General features: G+C 44.6%; 1 protein-coding gene across 7 annotated transcripts in view; it reads left to right on the top strand.

Moving 5' to 3' along the window:
* TIAM2 (TIAM Rac1 associated GEF 2) overlaps window positions 1-27,963 on the top strand; it is a 262,449-nt gene that overhangs the window by 21,973 nt on the left and 212,513 nt on the right. For 3 of the 7 annotated variants that reach the window (XM_082474395.1, XM_082474389.1, XM_082474390.1), the window contains exons 2-4: window positions 1,131-1,343; window positions 2,151-2,343; window positions 5,273-5,635. The gene's annotated coding sequence lies outside the window, so the exon portion shown is untranslated. Of the gene's footprint in view, window positions 1-1,130; window positions 1,515-2,150; window positions 2,344-5,272; window positions 5,636-10,016; window positions 10,209-27,963 lie in introns of those variants that run through there. The other 4 variants (XM_082474393.1, XM_082474394.1, XM_082474392.1 and 1 more) reach the window with 3 other exon arrangements.

Genomic DNA, 27,963 nt, shown 5'->3' with positions numbered 1-27,963 from the left:
CTGTCCTGGGACTAGGGGAGAGGTGAGGATGGAGCAAGGAAGGCCGTGGCCAGGTTCCCAGTGTGGCCGAGCGCGAGGTCATCATAATCATCAACAGGCACTATTCGATGAGCATCCAAGTCATTATGATGACAATTAACTTAGAAAGCATGAACTGTATTTTCAAAATAGAAAAGAGTTCATTAATAAAACAAAGAGTCCTGTCTTCCCCATATGATTGGTGGTGAGGCCCATCTACTCTGGGTCAGCTGACCGCTAGCTCTGTGACCACGGCAGGCTGCTTATCCTTTTTAAACCCCAAGTTGTGGCTCATCTGTGAAATGGGCTAATAGTGTTACCTACCTCATTAGGTGGTTACAAGATGCAAGTGAAATAAATTATCTAAAGCCCTGATGCTATTGCTTGGCACAGAGTAAGCGCTCAAGAAATGTTAGTATATCATCCATCTGTGACTTTTCCCCCGTCAGGCCAGTGCGTGGTTGGGTTTCTTCATGCAGTGCTGGTTTTGTGCTAAAATCATCTGTGTTGTTCCACAGAGTGTCCAGGGCTGTATTAACATGAATTCAGACATCAGGGCATCAAAGAGCGGTCAAGACGTCCAACGCTGGGCAGCACCCGCACTGCTCCGCTTGTTGTGTATTTTTCCTGTTTGAAAATATGCTGAAGTAAAAGAAAGCATCAGGATGAAAGAAATCCCACGGCTGTTTTTAGCTTGTAAAACACTTAAACAGTGCTTACTGTGTGCTTTACAGATACAAACTCGTTTAATCCCCGTACGATTCCATCAGGTAAAACCTATGATTATCCTCATTTTACACAGGAGGTGACGGCCACACGGAGGGGCAAGCCATTTCCTGGGGTCGCAAGGCTAGTGTAAGAAGGGGACGCTTCCCCTTCCATTATGTCTCTATCCACTTTCCTTGAAAATGTGTGCCAGTCAGAGCTTTATGGACATTTTCAGTGTGACCACACCTGGGATGATGGAGGTTGATCTGGCCAAAAAAGCAAGTGGATTGAATTTTTAGGAAAGAGGAGCCTCTGTGGACCACGTACCATCTTCTGGTGGAGGGTGAGGGCAAGAGCTGGCATCCCTGAAGAGTTCTGACAGCCTTCTTTATCTCCACCCTCAGGGGAAGAAGCCGAGCAGCCTGAGACAGTGAGGCAGTTATCAGTCGCCAGCTCCCGGATGACAGAGGAGAGGAGAAAGGAGATTTTCAGAGCCCAGTTATGTTAGACATATTAACAGAGGAATCTAACGTGACAGAAGGAAAAAAAAGAGGAGATTCTTGCCCCCGAGGGCAAAGCGTTCAGTTGCCACAGCACTGAACGGGGCTTTGCAAAAGGTGTGTGCACAGCAAGAGTTGAACACAGCTCTGCTGAGGAAACAGATATCCCCCCCATGGAGCGAGGGCCCGGAGTGCCTGGGATGTTCCAAGTCCCCGGCCAGTTACCAGGACACCTCCGACCGGCCGTCGCCAACCAAGGTCCACTGTCCCACTGGGGAGGGGGCAATGGTGAGGGAACCAGAGGCCTAATGCTTGGGAAGCACAGAGCTGGTTCCACCCAGACGGCTCCTGGAAGATGCTCAGACAGATGCCATTTCTGCCGGGTCCTGAAGCGTGAGAGCGTTACGGGGCGTTGGCTGCAACTGTCTGGGCAGCGCTGCTGGGTGTGGCGGTGGACAGGAAGAGAGGATTGGAAACTGTCTAGGAGGCAACAAGGCGAAGGCTGGAGACCAAATGGTGGTGGGAGTGAAGGTCAGGAGAGGTCAAAGGCGGCTCCCAGCAGCTTGGGAAATAGGGATACTACCGACTGAGGCAGGAGGCGGGGTAGAGGAGGAGGACGTCTGGGGAGGCATCACAGTGGCGAGGTGGGTGGATAAAGGCCACACCTCCAGGGCCGGGAGTCAGGGTAGCGTGGAATCATTCTCTGGATTCTTTTTTTGGGGGGTGGAGGGGTGTTGCCCCACTAGTAAGTTTTTTTTTTTTTTTTTGATGGAATTATGTTGGATTGGAAATGAAATAGGGACAAAATGTAACTTTCTTTGGGGGTAGCAGGCAGGGAAGGGGCTGAGGGTGGTGGGCCGTGAGGCTGTGAAGCACTTGGGTGACTCTTAGACTTACTGCTTGTTCCTTGGCTTATTTTCACAGGAGCTGGTAGACAGATGCGCTAACAGCAGGTCTCCGCCACTGCCCGTCAGTCGCCCCTCTGTTCAGCTTGCCCCTGGGATGATGCTGGAGAGACACAAAAGTACCTGTAGCACTTCCTCAGGATGGCTTGTTTCTCATGACCTCATCACAGTGAAAAGAAGATGGATTTCTCAACCACTTCCTCCTGCAGTAGGTAAACCTGGAGCGCCTTCGGGTTTCTGTGCAAGCAGGTAGCAACGGGAGCACTGCTGGTTAATGAGAGTCATCAGGGGTGGGTGCCTTTCTCAGTTGAATTTCAGGTCCAGGTAGGACTCTGCACAAATTGATAATATCCTCTTGCTGTAGGAAATTGTATCAATACTTGAACAAAGAAATTGTCAAAAGCGTGTGACAAATTGGGTCCCTCTATTTCAAAGGATCCAAAATTGCTTTATAAATTCTCTTATGGCCCCGTGGGCTAAGAGCATATATTCGCAGATGAAAAAGGCAGTCTGTGAGGCCAGAGTTAAAAAGTAAAGCAGCTCCCTGCACCCAGCTTCTGCTTGTCTCCTATTCTCGGGGCTGCTTGTTTAAAACTGGCTGTCTGTTTTTATTAGCGAATTCCACAAGGGAAAGTGTGCTTGCTGAGACTCTCATTACAATGACCTGGAATAATAATAAAATATGCAAACAGAGTTCCCCATCCCTTCCTGGGAGAAGAGGATGGAAGGTGGAGGTGAGGAAGAACGCAGATTATTCCAGAGGCATAAAGAGTACACAACAACTATGTTTCTTTTTTTTCTTTCTTTTCCTTTAAAAAATGGTAAAATAGAAATATTTTCAAAACTCTTGACACAATAGCAGGGAAAAATTGTGGGCAGAAAGATTTCATTAATCCTGTAACTTTGGGGAACCACTACAGATGTTGATGGTAGTTTTAAAATCTAGAAGAGAACATTTCAAAGCCAAAGCGATTTAAAAAATTTTTTTATGGAAATTTGCCCTTTACAGTGTAAAGATACAAACCTAACCTCTTATAGAAAGGTTATATATAGTCCTATCGAAAACTGTATCTGATTTAAAAGCCTGGAGTGTGGATTTTAAAGCTTGTGGCTTATTTACAGCTTCTAATGAGAAAGTGAGGGTGAAAAAGCAAACAGTAGCCACGAGGTCAAGGTATTATTACTCTAACCTAAGACAAGAAAGATTTATTAATTTATGTATCTGTTAATTCAATAAGTATTTATATAATGTGCAAGATACAGAGTTTAAAAAGCAGATGTTTTTTTCTGCATGACACGATTTCCCCATTCTATCACCAAAGTTCGTAAATTGCTTTTTAAAAATGCAATAGAATGAAGTTGTTAAAAGAATCAAGTAAGTCTATAGGTACTGACATGCAAATATGTTTATTTCATATATAGGTAAGTTTGTGATGTATAGGATGTATTTGATGAATATTTACTGTAACTGTTATAGGATATCCTAAGACTTTCTTTTCCTTTCTTTTGAGATGTATTGGACCAAGGAGAAATTGGCAAGCATGTAAATCTGAGCTCAAGGTCAGGTTTTAGCTCATTTAATACCCCAGCTTTGAAACTGAAACCCACAAATTACATATCATCACCAAATTATAACTTTTAGAGGACGTACATAACAGTTAATGTGATTTATTCTCACTACACACTGGTATGCCTAAACGGATTTCATAGCTCTACTTACGAGGAGAAAGCTGCTAGTTCTAATATCCTGGCGGAAGTCCATTCTCTAGGTGGTTTAAGTTCAAAACTCACTTCCCTTGTGAAGATCTTGTCCATACATCAGATGGCTCCACGCCAACAACCCTCAGCTTCAGATGTGGTTTAAATTACCTTTGTCCACGAGCAGAAGTTGATCTGTTTTTCCTCCTTTCCGACCCACTTAGAACTGTGACATCCAAATCCCAAACCCCAATACTTTCAATAATAATAATAATAATAAGCAGCAGCTTATTATTATTAGTTATATAACAGAAAGTTAGGAAGACTGTGATGCTGAGGGGTGAGGGGAAATGACCCAACAGAGTGAACAGGGCTGGGAGGAAGTACAAGGAATTCAGGAAGACTCCAACCAGAGAACCTGCAACAAAGTCCAAGGACGAGTTTAATGGCACAAGGGAACTGAAAAAGTGGAACTCAGGGCCATAAAGGGAAACTTGAGAGAAAAGGCTTGCTCACATTGTGTACGTTTTGCATTTCATGGAAAGTTTATGGGTTCAGCAAACACATTTCCTAGGCTGAGGGCTCCAGTGAAAATAAAGGCTGGCTATGTAACCAGCTGGCAAGCAAGAATTGACTGGACATCTTTAAGGTATTATAAGCATTATAACTGGTACTTTATTTTGATTCAGAAAATATTAACTTTTATATTTTCAGATATGTTTATGAGACTTAGTTTATTTATAAATTACGAAAAATGAAACAAACTTAAAATAACATGAGTTTTATCAACTTAGAACAATTAATGTCACAGGCATTTTTTTTTTTTCAAGGATATGCCTTTTGAGAGTGAAGCCCAAGGTTAAAAGTCTTTCACTGGGTGTTGGAGGGTGTCTGCGTGTGGGTTACACAGGAGCCAGGCCAGTGCATTGGTAACTTGGGCTGATCCACTTAAAGCTCACTCACAAATATGAGTAGCATACTTCCCAGGGAGCACTGAGGACCTCTGTTTCCTCTTTGGAGATGTGGGGAGATGCTTTCCAGGTCAGGGATGGAATAGAGACAGGATTAGCCCTGGCCAAGAGAGAGTCTCTGTGGGATTAAATGAGATTTTTAGACCTGGAATCTCGAGCAATCTTCTAAACAAACATAGACCTTTTATCATGGGGTAGTAATCCTATCAGGCGACATTTGGTTTTTCATTTTTCTTTCAAGAATATATCAGTCAGCCTCTAGTAACTTGTCAGCAGAAAGGAAAAATGGGTCAAAGGAATCCAAGAGAAAGAAAGATCCACCACCCCTGTGAGCAGGTGTACCGCCTCGCCTCCCACCATACAGCATACACGTGTGCAAATGGTTTGCAGGCAGTGCAGGGTGGATCCAGACTGTTGGGTTAAACGCAGCTTTTTGGAATTGTAATCAGGCCCACGGCCTCCTTTCTTTCAGGAGTTTGAAAAGTGCCGTGAAGTAGATCGTGCAAGCTCCTGAAACAGCCGCTAAAAGAACCGTTTGTATTCCGCCAATGATCTTCAGAAAGGAGAGATGCAGCCTCCCTTGAAAAGGCTATCCTCTGACTTCTCCACAGTTAGCCTGACCCACTGGCAGAGATGCCTGCCTACGCTGGGCTGGAGTCAGTGTGGTCTTTGTCTGTTTACTGGATCCTGGGGCACTGGGAGTGAGGCTGCATCGAGCCTGTTAGTTTGGGGCATGAAGTAATAGAAAAGCACTTGGTGGAAGTAGCCGTCGTTGGGATTCTCCGTCTCGCCCCCAAACAAGCTGTAAAAGTGAATTTGAGCTCCGTGGAGATAGGTATTAAACGCAGTCATTCTTGACTGGTATTCCACTGTGTGTGTGTCTAATGTCATTTCTGGCGGGGCCCGGGCTGAGGCAGAGAGTTTACTTGGCAAGAAGATTCTCTTTCCTCAGGTTTTGGGAAAGAGAAAAGAGAACAAAACCCCCCACAACTTCCAAAACAAACAGGAAACTTCCAAAAACTAGAAAGGTGTTTTAAGAAAACTCTTTCTGACATAGTACAGAGGAAGGATGTCTTGTTTTTTGAAGTGTCCTACTACCAGAAAGTCCAACAAAATACTGCCCAGTACTGGAAAGATTGTGCAAATGAATTTCAATTCTGCTAACATTGCTAGATACCATGTAGGTGCCAGAAAATGTACGAAGTTACTGGGGATAAAAAGATGAATTGGGCTGATCCCTGACTTCAAGGAATTTAGATTTGGGTAACTTAAGTATGAAGAGTCTGCAAGAGAATGTGACAGAATGGTTATTTCTAGGGAGGGGGGTTACAGCTAATATTTAACTTTTTGGTAAATACTAGGATACTGTAGCTAAAGAGTTTTGGTGGCTATGAAGTGAGTGGACGGTGATGACACTGGGGCCGCCTCTTTTAAAAACAGGCTGTTCTGGTCTCTGCCAGGGGTGGAGATTTATCTTTGAGAGTAGGTTTGCTTTAATTGGGCCCTTGGTTATTCTACAGGGAAGCGACCCTGCTTTATAATGAAGATGACCCAGCATAACTTCCTGATGGTCCCCCAGCCCCCTGGCTCCTCCCCCTCAGCTTTCTTTGCTGATCCGACCCCATCTCGCGAGAGTTCTGTCTCTTTCCCAGTCTTTCCCGCAGGCATCTCAGCCAGGCCCTGGGTGAGACCGGATTACTCCGGGCCGGTTATTTCTCTGTCTTCATCTCCAGGTTCAAACTCTGTTCTGAACATTAGTCTTGTATATATTCTCTGCATACCCTTCCCAAATATACCCTCCAGTCTCTTCTCCAGCCCCCTGCCCCCCAGCTACACTGGTGCTTAAAACCTTTCAGAAGGTTCTTATTGTTCAAAGGATAAGATCCAAAATTCTTAACATGCCAACAAAAGCATGCGTGACTGGCTCTTCTTTGCTTCTTTGGCCTCATCTCTGGCTGCTCTGTCCTTACTCCCTTCCTTTCCAGTGGGCCCAGCTCTGTCGCACCTCAGAGCTTCAAAGTCACCATTCCCTTTACTTGGAATGATCGATCCAACTCAATCATCCTTCAGAGTTCAGCTGGGCCCCCTCTAATCCCTTAGAGCTAGGTTAACTCTCATTATATGCTCTGCATCTTTAGCAGAGACACAAACAGAACTATTTGTAAAATGATTTGTTTACTATCTGTCTCCCTCAGATTGTAACGATGACACAGCTTATATCCCTACTGCCCGGTACAGTGCCAGGTGCTGAGTAAAGGCTCCGTAAATGGATTAATAACTGAACGAGCTTCGGTGTTGGGGGCTAATTTCACTTCCTAATCATGCGAATGTTCGTCTTGACTGCAGACAGAGCTTCATCTCTGCAGGTTATTTTTATTTACTGGAGTGGCACTAAGACTGAGGGTGTGGAGACACTTTTTCTCTCCCTCGCTAGGCCCTGATGGCATTGCGGCCTGGACCCCGGTCGGGGGTGCACACTGGCGCCCTGTACGGGGCTTGGACTAAGGAGAGAGAGCCTCTGGATGGTTTCGCCTCTTTGGGACCATTATTTGGTTTTCGCTTTTTTCTTTTCCCCTTCTGTAATTCCCTTCCGTTTCCCCAGGACGTCTGTTCAATCTGATGTGAACTGTGACCTCACAATTGGTCACAGCCGTGCTGTGAGAAGCTAGGCAAGGAAGAGGCCACGCCTCCCCCTTAGGGCAAAACTGGGGGAGAAAATGCTAAGAGGCAACTTGCAGCAGGGGGAGCAGGAATCAGGAACGAAAAGGCCAGTGGAGGGAAGAAGGGCCAGCAGGGCGAGATTTGGAGAGACCGTGCAGGCGTATTTGGGGAGGGGAAGCTGGACAACGCCTGGACTTTCTGAGGTTGCCCCGTCACTGACTCATTGCCTGTCAGCTCCAAATTCATCCTTTTTGCTGTCTCTGTAAAAAGGGATCTGGGCCTTTTATGTAATTTCCCTTGCCAGCTGCCTCGTCGTCGTTAGCTGTCAGTACAGGGTGTGGGCAGAACTTGCAGGAGGGCAGAACCCTGCCTGCCAGCTGCCTTGCTTGGCTGGCTCCTGCATTTTGAGGGGTTTCTCCAGCACCAGGATCCTGCAGTGCAGGGCAGCACCCAGGGGCCACCGGCTTCTTCTGGCACCTCTCCTTCTGGGTGGTTTTGCAGCGAACTGCTTCCATGAGACATCTCCCTCTGTACAACTTTCCCCACACCCTAGAGGGTAGATTTCCAGCAAGTTCCACTGGCGTGATACCACAGTGACTTCCCTGGCACTTAGTGAACCATAGCCGTGCTCTCCCCAACAAGGTCTGGGTCTCAGCCTGGGGTAGGGGAAGGCTTATCCTTGGGTGCTCTATCTCGGCCCCAGGGGTAGTGGCTGCTTTAAAAATCTTTGTATCTGCTGTTCCTGTTTTCTTTTGCATTCTCTTTACTTCTAACCAGTCAATCCCTCATTGCTCCAAATCCTGTCATAGTTAATAATTCTTTCTAGTAAACTTTTACTGCTTAATTGCTGTGTGGTTTCTCTCTTCTGATTGGATCCAGACTGATACACATGGAATGGGGCTCAGACTCTGATTACTTATCTATCAAGGGAAGGTGTCCCTTGAAGACTGGGGGAATTGGAGACATTTGGATTATATGTCCCAAGTTTGTGCAATGAACATGTTACTTGTATAATCAGAAAAAACAAAAACAAAAAAAATAACATTGTGAAACAGCATGAAAAAACATGATACAAGAAGCAAGGGTGAAAAATATATAAAGAAGGTCCTAGGGTGGTAGCTCTGTGCTAAGGGGAAAAAGCTCCTTAGAGGAGGTGATGCTTGAATTGGGAACTGGAGGGTGAGTGGAGTGGGAGGCATTCCCCGAGGCACTGCCACGTGTGCCCGAGTGGAGACAGGACCAGGGAGAGCCTATGTAGTGGAGAGGGGTCAGTGTGGACAGAGCCTGTGGCAGTAGAAAGTGGAGAGCCAGGTCTGTCTGAACACAGCAAACCCTTGAGGCTTCATTTAAAAATTGTAGGTGTGTGTGGGAAAGTTGATTCCATGTGTCTTGTAGACTGCGGAATCGCCAGCTGTGGGAATCTTCCTGGAAGGTCTCCAACCATCTCCAGCTTTCTGGGAGTTTAACTGAGGAAGGGCCCTGGCTGTTGTGCTCTGAAATTCACCTCTGGGTTTGTGTCCAAGGCCACACTTCCCGTGTGGCTGCTCCCAGCTAAGGACTGGTAGAGACACGGATGCTCAGGCAGGTGGGTACCAAGGAGAATTGGGCCCCCTGTGATGGGTAACTTTGGGTGTAGGACTCACGCATGATCTTCCTGAGGCTGCAGGGAGGCTGGGGTGTTGCTTCCCTCTCTTCTTCAGTGGGATCAGACTCGCACGAAGCCTGGCCCTCTGGAATCCCCTGGCGTTTAATCCCACAGCCATTTCCCCTAAGAAAATTCTTCCGTATCTAGTCCTGTCTTGGCGCCTGCTCCTTGCGGGACCCACACTAGCGCACGAACTCTTCCCCCTTCCCGCTCCTCTCTACGGGAGAGCCTTTGTAAAGGCAGGCACCGCGATGGTGGGAACACAGCCTTCACTCCCGCTTCTCCCGAGCGCCCTCCCCCTCCCCATCATCCGGGCCCTCCGGATTCCCCAGGTTTCTCCAATAAACCCTGCAGCTTCCACCTGGGAAGTCCGAACTCTCCTGGACCCTCCGGCTCCTCCATCTCTCTCTTCTCAGGAAGGTTAGGAGGCGAGCAGTCTCTCCTGCCTGCACGAGGCTCCAGATTCCGCCTGCTTCTGTCCTTAGTGGTACCCGAGCAAGCGTCTTCCCACTCTCAGCTCTTTGGGGAAGGAACTGGACCTTACGCACCGCATCCGCGATGGCAGGCAGAGCGCCCAGCTCATGGCAGGCGCTTACTCGAAGCTCGTGGAGTTCTCGGTGTCGGTTAGTTGGGAAGTCCTGGAAAGAAAGCGCAGGAGGCCACGGCGGGGGACGTGGGCGGGGGACGCGGGCGGGAGCGCGGGCCGCCCCGGGAGCCGGCTGCGGGGTCGGGGGCCTGGCGCGGTGGGCGCCGCGGGGGATGGGCGCGGGCCGGCGCGGGGCCGGGGGGGCGGGGGGACTGCTGGTGGGGGGATGGGAGGATGGGGGATGGCGGGGGTGGGGTGGGCTGGGCTGGGCGGCGGGGGCGGGGAGGAGGCGGGGCCAGCGGCCGGGGAGGAAGGTGCGGCCGCTCTCGCTGCCACAGGCGCTGCGCGCGAGGCGAGGGGTAGCGGCGGCGGCTGGAGGCTCAGCGCCCGCGGGGGACGGAGTGACCCTGGTAACTTCTCCAAGTCGGCCGGCGCCGCCCCGCGTGCCCCCGGGACCCCGCGGGAACGGCCGTGTCGCCGGCCGGGGCCCGGGCGGGTGCCGGGCGCTCCACCCAGGTAAGGGGGCAGGCGGGGGCCGAGGCCGGACCCCGGCTCGGGGCGGGCGGCCCACCTCCTCGGCTTTGTTCGCCGCGCCCTCCGGCGCCTGCCCCGGGCGGTGAGCCGAGGGTTGCGGCTGCGGTCGCCGAGCCGGCACAACCCGGCGCCGGGTGGCAGCTCCCTGGCGCGTCCCGGACCCCCGCGCAGCCTGGCCGGGCGGAGGAAACGCTTTCCAGATCGCCGGCCCTCGCGGTGCCCCTGGGCCCGCCCGACCCCCGCGTTCGGGCTTCCGCGCCCCGAGCCCGGTCTCGTGGGTGCGGTGGCCCAGCGCCCTGGAAGGTCCTGGGGGAGCGGATCCTGCGCCCGCGGCTCAGGTCGCCGAGCCCAGGGGTCCCCTAAGCCCGGGGCCACCGGGCGGGAAGGGCAGGAGTCTCGCCGCTGCCCCCGCCCGGTCTGCTCCGAGGGGCCCAGGTGCCAAGTTTCTGGGAAAGCCGACACGTCGTGTCGCAAACGGATCATATTTACCAAAAACAGTTTAGAAAGAAAAGAGGCCATTCTTCCAACAATTGACGGCCGGCAGCCGGCGTAAAGGTACGGGGTGAGGGGGGGGGGCTACGATTGCACGGCGTCGTTTCTCTTTAAGAAACGGTGAAACTTAACATGATGAGCTTCCATGCGTCTTCATACTTTTTAAAATAGCAAAATAGGGTAACTTTACTTAATTGGGGGGAGGGGAGGCTGCTTGGTCCTGACGATAATTCCCTTCGCGTCGCCTCTGCGGGGACCCTGTGAGAGACCGCCTGGTGACAGTTGTAATCTAGGCAGCCTTGCGTCGCGATAAGACCTTTATTCACTATGTGGCCAAGGTCTTGGGGTTCTCTTCTCATGCGTATTCACCCGTTCTACTTCGTGTCCCTCAAATGCCGCTGACATAATTATTTTAACGGACGGCACCTGGTAATCTCCAATCCCTCTCCAGTCTATTTAAGCTGGAGGGTCTCTAATAAAAGTTTCTAAAGTCTTCCAAGTTTCTTACAGGTGTAGACCATATGCTATAAATATTTCAGGCCTAAGCTCAATAAAAAGTGTCAATTTCTGGTCTTATCATTTGAGCATAACCAATACAACGTGTGTACGTACACACTTAAAAACCTTTTCTGGTATTCTTTAAGGTTTTTATGTTCTAAAAATGTAGTATCAAGATTGGTGCTGTGCTGAAAGCAGACTTCTTTTCCATTGGATTTTACCTGCTCAGCTTAGAGGGTAAGACTTGTTGCTTTAGGGAATCAGAGCCCCTAATTACCTTGTGATTGGTAAATGTGAAAAAACAGGGCAAGGTATAATCGAAGAAGAGTTTATTATTTACAGCGCCAAAACGAGCCCCTAATGATCTCCGAATCCGGTTTTGACACCTTAATTTGCCATATAAAATGCTTCATCATCTGGCCCCTGCCTGCCTTTCCAGCCTCCTCTCCTGACTCTGCCCCAGGTCTCGCCTCCCCCCTCCCCCTTACACACACACACACACACACACACACACACACACACACACACACACACACACACACACACACACACACACACACACACACACACACACACACACACACACACACACACACACACACACACACACACCCTCATCAGACTCCTTCCAAGTTGTCATTTCCAGACCCCTGTCTGGAATGAATGAGCATCATTCTGTTTATACTGTTCTAGCTCCACTTGCCCATCTGTTGATTACCCACACGTCCTTCACGTGTCAGTCAGATACATTCTCTAGCAAGCTCTCCTTCCTCATTATCACTCGGCAGTTGAGCTCTTTCTTCTCTAGTAGTCATCGTCTCTACTAGAACGTGATTTTTTTTTTTTTAAACACCCCTGGCCATGCCACCTTGTAAAACTGTGAGTTGTTCACTGCACAAGGTCATCCTGTCCAGTGGACAAGTGGAGGCTGAAATCCAATTTACACTCCACTCACCAAGCTCCTGGTGCCCTCCTCTCCGCTGGAAGGGGCCGCCTTTTCTAATTTATCCAACTCAGCACCCATCACAGAGACTGACGGAGCAGGAGCTCAGTTAAGATTCCTTGAATGAGAGAAAAGAAAGCACCGTCTCTACAGACGTCTAGAAAGAAGCCGGAGTTTAGGGGCAGATTCCTCGCGTAAGTCAGGATATAGGAATGTGCTTTGGTTTGCTCTTACGTCTGGCTGTTCAGGTGATTCTTGAACAGCCAGACGTAAGAGGTGTCTTCTCCTTGATTACAGGGAAGAATCTGGGGATGTAAGTTCACAGGTGGGCATCCGAGATGTGTGCCAGCACGTGGTGGGCCTCCTCAGCTGACTGCCTTTCAAGGCTCTAAGGTTTATGCATCTAATCATGATTTGATGTGAGAGATAAGGGTATAAGACTCTTAAAAGTAAGGCCATAAAGAGCTTTGCTCACATGAACATGTGTTACTACATTGGTTGAAGTGCCATTTTGTACACAAGCACCAGTCATCCTAAAGTGACATATCACAGAATTAAAAAAAGAATGTCAGAAAAGAAGGCGTTGAATCTAATTTATTTAGATTCTTCAAATGAGATCGGCATTTAAGATTGCAGTTTACACATTACAGAAAATGCAGTTTTTATGTGGAGGCAGTTTGCAAGCTCAGTTGGCTGTAAGGTTCTTAAAAATGCTCCAAACTTGTATATAGTTTAAAACTTCTAACAATTTGTGGGCAATCTAGAGATATTTGTCAAGCTAAAGTCTATATGTGGATCATCTCACCAAAATTTATAAAATGGTTGTATAAAATCGTATACCATTAAACGTCAAAAGAACTTGACAATTGTATGGAATCCTGGACTCTCTAGAATTCATAGCATAGAATAACTTTAAAGATAATATGGACCAATTTTCCCATTTTATAGGTAAGGAAAGGTAGTACCAGGGACCTGTCCAAGGTCACAGAGCTTAGGTAGGAGCTCAGCCAAGATGAGCACTCAGATTCCCTGGCTCTTAGTTCATTGCTTTATTTATTCAAGTGCTTCTATGTATTCAAGCTTCTACATGTTCCATTGTTGGCTTCAGTTGGGAAATCTTGAAGGTATAGACTAATTATATCTCAGGGAAAGGGAAGATTCCCAGCACCAAACACAATGCCTTGTGTGAAGTAGGCAGGTGATAAATATTTGCTGAATGAAGGAATGAACGAACGAGCCAGTTGAAAGCTTACTTACTTAAAGTAATTATTTGATATAGCACAAACCAAAGTCCTTGGAGTCCATTATAGTGGAATTTGGCCTATGTGTTTGTATTCCTTAAATGCAATAAAAGTGTTAGATAAACTTGATGGAAGAGTTGGGTAAGAAATGTTTTCTGTGCTTTCCTGGTGGCGCAGTGGTTGAGAATCCGCCTGCCAATGCAGGGGACATGGGTTCGATCCCTAGTCCGGGAAGATCCCACATGCCGCGGAGCAAGTGAGCCTGTGTGCCGCAGTTACTGAGCCTGTGCTCAAGAGCCCGTGAGCCACAACTACTGAGCCTGCGAGCCACAACTGTTGAGCCCGCATGACACAACTACTGAAGCCCACATGCCTAGAGACCGTGCTCTGCAACAAGAGAAGACACCACAATGAGAAGCCCACTCACTGCAACGAAGACCCAACGCAGACAAAAATAAATAAATAAAATAAATAAATTTATTAAAAAAAAAAAAAAGAAATGTTTTCTGTAAAAGAAGCCAGAACTCCTGACAGAGAGGCATCAGTAGAAAAACTCAGGATATGGAATCAGTAGGTTTGTCCACAGACTAGCCTTGATTCTGCAAGCCTTGAACATCACCAGCCTGAATTTCTTCCTGTAACCTCCTGAGTCGCAGAGTTGTTAGAAGGATCGAATGAGCTCACATGTGTGAAAGCACTTTGCGAACTTTAGAACACTGAAGGGTAACAAGAGTTAGACAGTGTGGTGGGAAGTGCCCCCCAGGCACTGTGCTGGCTTTCTGTATGCATCACCCCATTTATTCCTCTGAGCAGAGCAGCAAGGCTCTCGTGGAATGAGGAGGAAACCGAAGCCTAAACAACTGTCCCTCCGCATGGAACAGGTATTTGGTGACCCCTAAAGTGTATTAAGTATCTTGAGTCTCTGGACTCGAGTAAGAGGACTTTCTTCAAGTGGAGAAGAAAGACAAGTGACATAAAAGCAAGTCACTTTGGCTTTAGGCAGAGGAACGATTTGCATTTTCGACCAGTCCCTCTTTAGAGTGTGGTGAGTGGATTTAAGAAAACAAGACCGGCAGAAAGATGGTCAGTTGTAATCGTGCGGATGGTCAAAGGCAGCTGGACTGGGCAGTGGGAAAACACAAGGGGACGGAGTCCTGAGATCTGAAGGAGGTGGGATGGACTTGGCGAGGAAGAGTGTGGTGGGCGAGGGCAGTGGATCCAGTTAAGGATGTTCACAGACCTCAGCAATGCAGAAGGAGAAGGCTGGGGACCTGCGGGGGCCCCTCACCCAAGTTCACACAGTTAGGAAGTTGCACAGCTGAGATTCACCCAGGTCTGTCTGACTGCGTGTTCCTTCCTCTCTCCCATTCTGTCTCAACTGTTAGCATGTCTCTGATCGTAAATGAATCGAGGATTTTAATAAAAAAACAATGTAGAATTTGAAAGCTTTTATGAGTTAGTTCAGAATTCTAAGAAAGAACAGAAAGTGCCCGATCCGAAGCCCTCCCACAGACTGAGGTCAGGAGACATAGGCTGGTGCTCAAGAAGTTTCCCTGCCAGGAGCGTGTAATGTATTTCCTATCTTGGATTCCGTCTGGCCTGGGATCCAGCGCACTCCTCTCCAGGCATTCCATCCAGCTGGAAACGGGTCTGCTTCGTTTCCATTTAGGAGGTTTGCAGATTGAGTAACAGACTCTGGACTGCAGCTTTCATTGTGTTTTCGTGGTGTTGGATTACAAGGTTTCTTTTAAGTTCACGGTTAGATTTCTGAATGTGTCTCTTGGACATGGTTCTTTAAGAGTTCCCATTACTAAGTGATTCCTTTGCATTGGGAATCGGATGGAAAACTAGAATTTTGTCATCAGTAGTTTGGGAAATGGCATATAGAAAATAAGCTTGGAAATCTTATCAAACTGGTAAAAGTTAAGGATTCCCCAAATCCTTTAAAGTGCCTTTAAAATATAGTGATGAATTTTTGTGCAGTATTTTGTTATTTTTTAACAATTTTATTATTTATTTTTGGCTACATTGGGTGTTCGTTGCCGCACGCAGGCTTTCTCTGGTTGCGTCGAGCGGGGGCAGGCTTCTCCTTGTGGTGGCTTCTCTTGTTGAGGAGCACGGCTCTAGGTGCGCGGGCTTCAGTAGTTTCGGCTCGCGGGCTTAGTTGCTCCACGGCATGTGGGATCTTCCTGGACCAGGGCTCGACCTGTGTCCCCTGCATTGGCAGGCAGATTCTTAACCACTGCGCCACCAGGGAAGTCCCTGTTATCATTTTAAAAATTCAAAATAGCTTTTTGTCTTGTAAAGAGTGTTCTGTGCCTCAGGATTTACATCTAAAAGGAGGGTGACAGCAGTGTTTTCCTCATAGAAGATTATTTGGAGAATTGAGAAATTAATGAACTAATTAACATAACGTGCTTAGAACCCTACCTGCCAGGATGAGAGTTCAGGAAGTGTTAGTTCCTCCCTCCCTGTAGATCGGAGCTGGCTGTGTCAAATTATGTAAAATAAGGATGGTGAGCAGGATGGCGCTGGGAGTTGGGCTGGCAAAGTAGAGGCCATACTCCATTCCTTTTCCATTGCTTTGCCCTGTTCTCTCTGTCCTTCCCTCTGATGGTTCTTCCCTGTTTGGTCAACTATTCATCATTTTTTATTGAGACTCAGCGAAGCCTTTCCTCTGAGTGTGAAGCACTCTTTCTTGTGCTTCCAGGCACTTTGTCCTATGTGGTCTGTATCAGTTGTGGCATTCATCGTGGGATATTTAGTTGTGGGCAATTTCTCCATCACACAGGGAGTGCTTTGCTTATTTTCTTTTTGTACCTCTTCCAGGGCCAGCATGGTGCCTTAGTGGCTGTTCTTAAATGGTGGTCAATAGAATGCAGGAAGTGCTCATGGAAATTGTTTTTAAATTTCTACGTGTTTGAAATTGTTTCGTGATTATGAAGTTGAGTGACCCTTTGCCAAATATTTGACTCTTTATCAATAATAAAGTGCTAAAAAATAAAGGTTTCTCCATCTGAAGTGTGGAGTAGTAGCAATATCATTATACTGTGTATTAATCTAGACTCTGGTCTGGAATATACCTTTTACTCATTTGGCAACTTGGCTAAGCATTTGAGGGCCTTAGATTCTTCAGGGAGAAAATAAAATTATTCTCTAATGAGTGCCAGTGTCTTCTGGCAGCTGAGGCATCAAATTCTTCTCATTAACCTTCCTCTTCAGGCCTCATGCCTGGGCTTGGTTGATAGAATAACAGTCACATTTACCCTTACCACTCTGGATAACCATGAGGCTGGTTTAAAATGGATTTTATCATACTTCCATAAGAGAGCATTTATACATATGAACAGAAACCAAGGAAGAACACATCCGGAATACACTGAAATGAATTAAGTTATCCTGTGTGCTGGTGGCATTTGAAACTTGTGGGATCAGTACCTACCGTATGAAAACATGAAGCCTTGATGAATGTTAGCCAAATCAGAAACCAAAATATTTACCCATTGAACGGGTCCATTTTGAACTTTCCCTCTGGAAGATCCTAATCATTCTATGAAGCAGTCATCTGTAATAACTCTCCCTTCACAACTGTCTGTTGAACTTCTCATTGGGAAGTGCACTGCATATCATGTGGGCAAATAACTTCATTTTACATAAGATGTAAAAGAAAATGAGAAATACCTTGGACTGGATCCATTCATTATGTATACACCAACCCCTGCTAGCAGGTCACTTTTTAAAAAATCAGAATTTTATTATTATAACTGGAGAGCACTGGTTTCCTCAGCCTGCTAGGCTCATCTTAAATGTCATCCTTCTGAAGCTCTCCCTGATCTTCTCCTAACCCCTCATTTTTTTCTTGAAATGTACCGCTCTGTCCTCACCATTCTTGGGGTTCATCTTCTGAATGGCTGCATTGCCCACACAATGGTTGTATATGTGTCTGCTTCCTCCCACTGCCCCAGTTGGATTCCTTATTAACTATATAAAAGTGATCATTCCATAAGGTTTGCTGTTCGTGGTGTTTGGGGACACATATGACTTTTATCAGTGCCTTCACGTTTTTCCATTCTGATAGGCAACAAGGAGTTAACTATTTGAAAGATGTTTGTATGTGTTTGATTGGATTGTTCTTGGTATTTGTCCAGTCAGAGGTAATAATCCAAGTAGTCAGGATACTGTTTCGGAAAGAAACAAAACAAAAGAAAATTGGAGTTCTGGGTTTTGGGTAGATTTAAGAGCTCTGCATTTTGGGTAGTTTTGCCAAAAATAGCTGTGATCTTGAACAAAACGTGACATTCTCTCTGGGTTTCCATTTCTTGATTTGAACTGTGGTGGTCAGGGGAGTCATATTGGACTAAATGACTTTTAGGGATCCTTTCAGTTACAAAACTCAATGATTCTGTGCAGCAATAGGATATAAGAAAGCAGAAGAAAAATGTATAAAAATTTAAAAGTAGTGTTTTTACAATATGCTATTAGCTCACTGGCATTTGAGCCTTACTAGATGACAGATAACCATCGCCCAACACTAGTAAGGAGGGCGGTGCTGGTGAACGTGTAGGGTCTTGGTAAATCCAGAATATGTAATTAGACATTGCTAGGAGGTAATTATCTGTGATCTTGGGGGCTGTGGACAGTATGGATTTCAAGGCCTCTGGAACTGCGTGGAGGGGAATTCAGTGTTGAAATAGAAGAATGCCTGGGGAAGAAACTGAAGGAAGATCAGTGCTGTATGGGAGGTGGTGAAGGGAGAGCAGGGCAGGCATAGAATATATGTAGCACAAAGTAGCCATGTAGACTATATATAAACAGAGTAGCCATGTAGAATAGATGTAGAACAAAATAGCCATGTAGACTATAGGTAAACAGAGTAGCCATGTAGAATATAGAACAAAGTAGCTATGTAGAATATATGTTGAACAAAGTAGCCACATAGAATATATATATAAACAAAGTCACATAGAATATATATAAACAAAGTAGCCGTGTAATAGAATATATGTAGAGCAAAGTAGCTACATAGAATAGATATAAACAGTAGCCACACAGAATATGTGTAGAACAAAGTAGCCATGTAGACTATATAGAAGAAAGGGGCCACACTGGGCCCAAGGTAAAGCTGTATGAGAATGTTGGTAAAATGATGGCACTGCTGAGTCTTAATATGACAGACTGTGAAGAGGATCCAGAAGAGAATTTAGAGATAATGGTCAAGTCTTGTTACCTTCACTTATAGATGGAGAGAATGAAGCCAGTGATGGGAGTTCTCAACCTTGAATTTGCATAAATATCACTTTGGGAGCCTGTTAAAATGCAGGTTTCTGAAAGTCACCCTGAGATGATTCTGGAGTTCTAGGGTGCAGTTATTCAGGCACACCAGGTGTGGCTGGTGGCTCTTTGATTGTACATTGAAAAACTCTGCCCTTCAGGTGAGACTTGCCCTCTTAGGACACTCAGCTTGGAGAGGAAGCGTGCAGAGCCGAACCCAGATCTTCTTTCCCATGTCTTTCTGCTGCAGGATCCCCATCTGAAACGGCTCCTATAGGACTGTGAGAATGTAACCATGTTAATTTTTGCCGGGGATGGGCAAGAGGTTTGGAGGTTAGCCACAGAGAAATGCAGCACAGTTTTCCTGATTTCAGACTGATCCATGATTTGTGGTTTGACAGGCACTGTTTATTTTTAAAAAGAAACCTCAGGTCCCTAAAGAAAAAAATTGTTAAGTATATTAATTATAAGCATATTAATAGTGAAAAGCAGTAGGGAAAATTTCAATCTACATAGAAGCATCTACTTTGTAGTGACTATGAATGAGGAAGCATTTCTATCTCTTTGGTAAGTCACTTCCTAAGAAATACTAACAGGCAGTGTTTTGCTTAGTTGTATTTCAGCTTTCCATGTAATTGGAGTTTTAAAATGACTTGTCTTTAGAAATTTAGAGATGTCACTAAATTCAACTGTAATAAGTTCCACCTCAGTCATTAGTGTAAATGTGTGAGGAAATTGAGTCCAGAAGGGTGGTTGGCATTGCTGGGGTCTTGGTGTGTGTTGAGAGGAGAATGTCATTGTAGTATGGCATTTTCTGAAAACCTATCTGTCACAGAAGCTAAATTTTGATGGCTTGATAAGTCTCACTAGTTAGAAAATTCACTAAAACTTGAATGGTATATACAGAGTTGGCAGCCAGCATTTGGAATTTTCAGCAAATCAGTCAGTGGGTAGTTCTGAAAGTGGATGGGCACATCCACATTTTGTTGTCAACATTAAATAACACCTCATATAGTTGTCCTGTTGTCTAAAGGAGAACCTTTAAACATTTGTAGAGTGCATTAAAAATTCTTGAATAATTTTAAAGTGTAAAAGTACATTTATATTTGTGTGCAGTAGAAGAGATGACAAACTTTAAAAAAAATTGTAAATAGTGGTGATACAGACATGAGGGTTTATAGTCATATGCATATTCAAAATGTGGTCCCAAATCACAAACTGTGCTATATTCCTTTAATAGTTATATATCAGTAAGCATTCTAGAACAGAATAACCTTTAGAAATCATCTAATTCAACCCATTTTTCAGAAGAGAAGCTTGATGTTTTGGGAAAGTTAAATGACCTGCTTTAATTCCCCATTGGAAGAAGTTAATGGTAAGCAGAGTGAGGCCTACATCCCAGAATTCTTTACTCTAGACTTTTTCTCTGTGCTTAAAAATTAGGAGGACTTGGGGGCTTCCCTGGTGGCACAGTGGTTGAGAATCTGCCTGCCAGTGCAGCGTACACGGGTTCGAGCCCTGGTCTGGGAAGATCCCACATGCCACGGAGCAACTAGGCCCGTGAGCTACAACCACTGAGCCTGCGCGTCTGGAGCCTGTGCTCCGCAACAGGAGAGGCCGCGATGGTGAGAGGCCCGAGCACTGCGATGAAGAGTGGCCCCCACTTGCCGTAACTAGAGAAAGCCCTCGCACAGAAACGAAGACCCAACACAGCCATAAAAAAAAAAAAAAAAAAAATTAGAAGGACCTGTTAGGAGGACTGCATCAAAAAACCATGAAATGTTGGGCTTCCCTGGTGGCGCAGTGTTTGAGAATCTGCCTGCTAATGCAGGGGACACGGGTTCGAGCCCTGGTCTGGGAAGATCCCGCATGCCACGGAGCAACTAGGCCCGTGAGCCACAACTGCTGAGCCTGCGTGTCTGGAGCCTGTGCTCCGCAGCAAGAGAGGCCGCAACAGTGAGAGGCCCGCGCACCGCGATGAAGAGTGGCCCCCACTTGCCGCAACTAGAGAAAGCCCTCGCACAGAAACGAAGACCCAACACAGCCAAAAATAAATAAATAAATAAAAACATGTCAGTTCATTTAAAAAAAAAAAACAAACCATGAAATGTTTTAGATTTTCTATGGGAAAGGAAACTAAACCTATGAAATTTTGGAATTAGCAAAGGCAATAACAACTTCTTAGCTTGTGTACTTTAGAGCCTGCCCAAAGGAATGTACAACTTTACATGGAGAGAATGGCCTACAACTGGAGCTTATTATGTGGGTTACAACAGATTGTGTCATCTGTGCAAAGATAAATAGACCTTTTCCTAATTAGGTGTGAGTGGGGGATTAGGGGGTACTGTATATGTTATTTGAGCTGAAAGGAATCTTAGAAGCAATCTAGTTCACGCCTTTATTTTGTGTAAGAGGAAACATAGCTTTGTCCTGCCTTTCTGTTATAAATAACTGTGATGTTTTTGATAATAATTGTTTTAAAACAAAAAAACTGACATCTTTAAAGTGTATCAACTTGTATTATAAACAAAATAATTATAAAACAGATGTCCATGAAATTCAAAATATATTTTGGGCTTGATTATATCCAAACAGTGGAAGAAGTTAGTCATGTGTCTACAAAGATGGTAGTTTGGGGCCTACGATTGACTTTCTATTGGAAGACAGTGGGCCATGCTTCCAAATGCACCCTCGATTATAAGGGCAGGTACCTGCAGCCTTGCAATGACAGCATCCAAGAAAAGAAAACTTACTGTTTAGTCAAATAGAAATCATGCTTAAATTGTGGTCTGAAGTCTGATTCTCAAGTCTCTGTCTTCGCTGGATTAGTGTGTGGGTTTCTGCAAGTACATGCAAACAGGTAGGAGCTTGGGTGAGGTGGGTGTAGGGAGATGCTCCTTAGAGATGAAGAAAGCACTACCTATCAAAGCATTATTATTGCAAGGTATTCCGTTATCCCAAGTAAATGAGCAAAGCCTGTGGCAATGTTTATGTTCTTTGTTAGCCAATCACACTACTCATATTACTCAATTCAGAAAATTAGCTAAAAGGCTGCTTCTTCCTCATGTACACCTTGCCCTGCCCGTATTCTGCAAGCCTCTCCACTTCAGTGTATCCTTACTTTTCAAGATGAAGGTTCATCTCGTGAGTGCTTAATAAAGACTAGTTGAAAAGATTTTACTTCATAAAGGAAAAGTGAGTAACGGGTTCAAATAGGTTGATTTTAACAGTAATGCCTCATAGTTTTTGATGTTGAAGCTTCATGTAATTTCTCATTTGGCATTCTCAAGAATTGTTAAAATCGCATGGAATTGAGATGTGGCTTATCACTGATAGCTAGCCTGCATGGTGCCTCTTCCATGGTTATTTTGCAGAAGGTCAGCAGGTTCACCTGTGTAGATGGCTGACCTATGCCGCGAACCGCACAGAGTTCGAGGTGCAGCGAAATCAATGATCAAAGGCGGGGGCGAGCAGTAGTCACGTTCCTACTTGTTCTGAGATATCCGAACCAGGTTTTCCTGGAAAGAGCTGTCTCATGGTTTAATAATCCTCCCGTGTTTCATCACTTTGTCTCTTTGGTCCTCTTTTCAGTGGGTATTGGTCACTGACTGTCCAGGCTACCACGATCCTGGTTTTCTGGAAACAAGTTTCTTAGCATTGCTCAGCCCTTTTGAGGTTTAACCTCTAAAATGCTAGTAAATTCTGCTTTCTTGAATTATTCTTTGAAAACATGGAAACTTTTTTTTTCACATCTTTATTGGAGCATAAATGCTTTACAATGTTGTGTTAGTTTCTACTGTACAACAGAGTGAATCAGCTATATGTGTATATATCCCCGTACCCCCTCCCTCTTGAGCCTCCCTCCCATCCTCCCTCTCCCATCCCTCTAGGTGGTCACAAAGCACCGAGCTGATCTCCCTGTGCTATGCAGCAGCTTCCCACTAGCCATCCATTTTACATTTGGTAGTAGAGTCAATGCTACTCTATCACTTCATCCCAGCTTCCCCTTCCCCCCGCCCCATGCCCTCAAGTCCATTCTCTATGTCTGCATTTTTATTCCTGCCCTGCCGCTAGGTTCATCAGTACCACTTTTTTAAATGCCATATATATGCGTTAGCATACAGTATTTGTTTTTCTCTTTCTGACTTACTTCAGTCTGTATGACAGACTCTAGGTCCATCCACCTCACTACAAATTACTCAGTTTTGTTCCTTTTTATGGCTGAGTAATATTGCATTGTATATATGTGCCACATCTTTATCCATTCATCTGCTGATAGACATTTAGGTTGCTTTCATGTCCTGGCTATTGTAAATAGTGCTGCAGTGAACATTGTGGTACATGTCTCTTTTTGAATTATCGTCTTCTCAGGGTATATGCCCAGTAATGGGATTATTGGGTCATATGGTAGTTCTACTTTTAGTTTTTGCAAGGAACCTCCGTACTGTTCTCCATAGTGGCTGTATCAATCTACATTCCCACCAACAGTGCAGGAGGGTTCCCTTTTCTCCACACCCTCTCCAGCATTTATTGTTTCTAGATTTTTTGATGATGGCCATTCTGACTGGTGTGAGGTGATACCTCATTGTGGTTTTGATTTGCATTTCTCTAATAATTAATCATGTTGAGCATCTTTTCATGTATTTGTTGGCCATCTGTATGTCTTCTTTGGAGAAATGTCTATTTAGGTCTTCTGCCCATTTTTGGATTGGGTTGTTTATTTTTGTGTGTGGTATTGAGCTGCATGAGCTGCTTGTATATTTTGGAGATTAATCCTTTGTCAGTTGCTTCGTTTGCAAATATTTTGTCCCATACTGAGGGTTGTCTTTTCGTCTTGTTTATGGTTTCCCTTGCTGTGCAAAAGCTTTTAAGTTTCATTAGGTCCCATTTGTTTAGTTTTGTTTTTATTTCGCTTACTCTAGGAGGTGGGTCAAAAAGGATCTTGCTGTGATTGATGTCATAGAGTGTTCTGCCTATGTTTTCCTCTAAGAGTTTGATAGTGTCTGGCCTTAAATTTAGGTCTTTAATCCATTTTGAGTTTATTTTTCTGTATGGTGTTAGGGTGTGTTCTAATTTCATTCTTTTACATGTAGCGGTCCAGTTTTCCCAGCACCACTTATTGAAGAGGCTGTCTTTTCTCCATTGTATATTCTTGCCTCCTTTGTCAAAGATAAGGTGACCATATGTGCGTGGCTTTATCTCTGGGCTTTCTAGTCTGTTCCATTGATCTATATTTCTGTTTTTGTGCCAGTACAATACTATCTTGATTACTGTAACTTTGTAGTATAGTCTGAAGTCAGGGAGCCTGATTCCTCCAGCTCTGTTTTTCTTTCTTAAGATTGCTTTGGCTATTCGGGGTCTTTTGTGTTTCCGTACAACGTGTAAAATTTCTTGTTCTAGTTCTGTGAAAAATGCCATTGGTAATTTGATAGGGATTGCATTGAATCTGTAGATTGCTTTGGGTGGTATAGTCATTTTCACAGTATTGATTCTTCCGATCCAGGAGCATGGTATATCTCTCCATCTGTTTATATTATCTTTGATTTCTTTTTTTAAAAAAATTTATTTATTTAATTTATTTATTTTTGGCTGCATTGGGTCTTTGTTGCTGAGTGCAGGCTTTCTCTAGTTGTGGTGAGCAGGGGCTACTCTTCGTTGTGGTGCGTGGGCTTCTCATTGCGGTGGGTTCTCTTGTTGCACAGCATGGGGTCTAGGCATGCGGGCTTCAGTAGTTGTGGCGCATGGGCTCTAGAGCACAGGCTCAGTAGTTGTGGCGCACAGGCTTAGTTGCTCATGGCATGTGGGGTCTTCCCAGACCAGGGCTCGAACCCGTGTCCCCTGCATTGGCAGGCAGATTCTTAACCGCTGCGCCACCAGGGAAGCCCTTATGTTTGATTTCTTTCATCAGTGTTTTATAGTTTTCTGAGTACAGGTCTTTTGCCTCCTTAGGTAGGTTTATTCCTAGGTATTTTATTCTTTTTGTTGTGTCGGTAAATGAGATTGTTTCCTTAATTTCTCTTTCTGATCTTTCATTGTTAGTGTATAGGAATGCCAGAGATTTCTGTGCATTAATTTTGTATCCTGCAACCTTACCAAGTTCATTGATTAGTTCTAGTGGTTTTCTGGTGGCATCTTTAGGATTTTCTAGAAAACATTGAAACTTTGACTCTTTGGATGTGAGTCTTCTTATGGTGAGAAAAGAAATATATCGACTGCACTAGCAGTGACTAAATACCTTCTCGTGATATCTTGACTTTTTCAATGGGTGACTTTCCAGTTAAGTTCAGTATTTCTGGGGCAGTTGCTGAATGTGTACTGCAGTAAAGATGTGGGACTAACTAGAATAAGAAGAGGAAGAGAATAATGGAAAACGTTGGGATTGCTCCAGAAGAGAGGTTCTCAAACTTTAGGGCATCAAATTCACCTGGAGGGCTTGTTAAAACACAAATTGCTGGGCACCCCTGTCACAGGTTCTGGTTCAGTAGGTCTGGGATCAGCCTGAGAATTTTCATTTCTGAGAAGTTTCCAGGGCATGATGCTTTTGTTGATCCTGGACCACACTTGTAGAACTGCCGCCCTGGAGGTTCAGTGAATGGGGATGTAGCTCCGTGTATACCAGTCCGCTTCTCAGGGGCTCTGTTTTCCTATCTGTGAAATGGTACAATACTAGTGGTTTTCAAATGTTTGAAATCACAGGAATCTTTTGTTCCAAACTACATATTGTGTGAAACTCCAAAATACAAAAGAGAGAAACTGGAATTATGTTAATGACAGCAGAGGTAGAGGATAAAAGGATTTGTGTCTCTTGTGTATCTTTTTTAAAAAAATAAATATATTTATTTATTTATTTATTTTTGGCTTCATTGGGTCTTCATTGCTGTGCGCGGGCTTTCTCTACTTGCGGCGAGCCGGGGCTATTCTTCGTTGCAGTGTGCAGGCTTCTCTTTGTGGTGTCTTCTCTTGTTGTGGAGCACGGGCTCTAGGCACGCAGCATGCAGGCTCAGTAGTTGTGGCACGCAGGCACTAGAGCCCATGGGCTCCAGTAGTTGTGGCGCACGAGCTTAGTTGCTCCGCGGCATGTGGGATCTTCCTGGACCAGGGCTCGAACCCGTGTCCCCTGCATTGGCAGGCAGTTCTTTACCACTGCACCACCAGGGAAGTCCCTCTTGTGTATCTTTTTGTCTTGTTCCCCTGGAGTGGAGATGGAAGACATCCTGGGGTCTCTCTGAAGACCCTAAAACAGTGATAAATCCAATGGAAGAGATGATTTCTAAGGCTCCTGGCATTTGTCATTTTCCCGTTGATTCTGCGTACTCTTGAAACTGTAGACTATTACTTCAGGAGTTGAACAAGTCTAACCAAGAGACTTAACTGTAAGGTTGTGCTTTTTTTTAATATAGGAAACTGTGTTTAGGCTATATAAATAGGCAGGAAGTGAGTCTGAGACTTTCATGGTAATATAAAAGTTTTACAGCTCATTTCAGGTGAGAAATGGGGAAATTCTAGTAAGAAAGGAAATGGGTGGAGGGTAGGGGGACGACGTGGGTAACAGGGATGTGCCTTACTGCCTTTGGATTCAGCAGGTGTGTGTAATTGAATTGAAAGTGTTCTTGTAAGTCTGATGGTCATGCCTAAAATTGGATTTCAGAATCTTTACTGGAAAATAGATAAGAAGGAGAACAGCATTACCAACGTTTTAATGAAAAGAATGAAAGATCTCAGACGTCACAACTGTCCAGAGATGTCTGCCTATTTGCTCTTCATTCCTTTTGTCAACCACTTTATGGAAACCCTAAAACCAGCTTTAAGGGAAACTGTGAATTAATTTTAACTAGACTTTGGTACTCAGTGAGTCTCTGTTCTGGGTTTCTTGAAACCTTTGTTTTCACTCTTCTTCCTTGGCTCATTCTGCTTAGAAGAAAAGATCTAAATAGAAAGAAACTAAATATCCATAAGAATGGAACAATCTCTGCCGTTGATTAAGTGGGAAATCCAGGAGCAGACACTGTAGAAGTGCTCAGCCTTTTGAATAAAACAGTGTTTTTCAAACAAGTCACAGGTAGTGACATCAGTTTAGTGGTTAGTTTTGTTTTTAATTCTAGTGATAGACTTTTTAAAAAATTCCAATAACTTTCTGACTTTTTTATTTGACTAAGACTCATATTAAGACACACATGAGATGGAATGACATAACATAATATTGAATAGAAAGTATCTAAATATATTTTAGGAATGTAATTACCACCCCGCTAACTGTAGGATTTAGCTTCAGAAATGCATCATGTGCTTTCTGGATTATTTCTGTGCCTTCAACATAATATGTGCTTACTGTGAATTTATGGAGGGTGCACTATTAAAATTTCTCCTTTAAATGTTAAGTGTTGTGGTTAACATTTGATCAGAAGGCCTGGGATAATCCTTGACAAGGTACCAAACATGGAGTTTATAATATATCTTGTAAATAAAAGAAAGAAAAGTTAAAAAAAAATAGTATCTAAATATATTGCATGTAGCAAGGATATTGTTTCTTGAAACTTTTTAGTTTAATATATATTTGTGTGTATATATATATATAAATATACATATGTACACACACAAACATATGGATGTATATAGGGATGTATATATATGATATAGATAGGTAGGTAGATAGATGGGGAGATATATATATAGTATTAGTTAAAGTTCTTCAGAAAAACAGAATCAATAGGATGTGCCTATATACAGAAAGAATTCTGTAATAAGGAATTGGCTGCATGTGATTATGGAGGCCAGCGAGTCCGAAATCTCAATGTGGGCAGACAGCCTGGAGACTCAGCCTGGTTCAGATGAAGTTTGCAGGCAGTCTGCCGGAGAACTCCCTCTTGCTCCGGCTGGTCTTTTTGTACTTAGTCAGGCCTTCAACTGATGGGATGCGGCCCACCCACATTATGGAGAGCCATTTGTTTTATTGACAGTGCACCGATTTAAATGTTAATCTCATTCGCAAACACTGTCCAAGTTAACAAATAAAATGCATCATCACATATAGGTATACTAAGCCACAAGGCAAAATATGTCTCACCTGTCAAAGTTAAATACACACATCCATCTATATATATAGGGATAAATATCCCTCAGTATATAGGGATCTCTACACACTCGCACAGGTATGTGCGTGCACCTGTGTGCATACACACATGTATATCCATCCATTCTAGGGATCTCTCTCTGTGTGTCTCTCTCTTTCTGTCTCTCTCGATATCTCTAGAAAGGTTGGTAGGTAGATTAGATGGATAGATATGGATGGATG

This window comes from Balaenoptera physalus (assembly GCF_965194825.1).
Source record: "Balaenoptera physalus genome assembly, chromosome: 9".
In the NCBI taxonomy this organism is placed as follows: Eukaryota; Metazoa; Chordata; class Mammalia; order Artiodactyla; family Balaenopteridae; genus Balaenoptera; species Balaenoptera physalus.
This window is presented reverse-complemented; position numbering and strand designations above follow the sequence as displayed.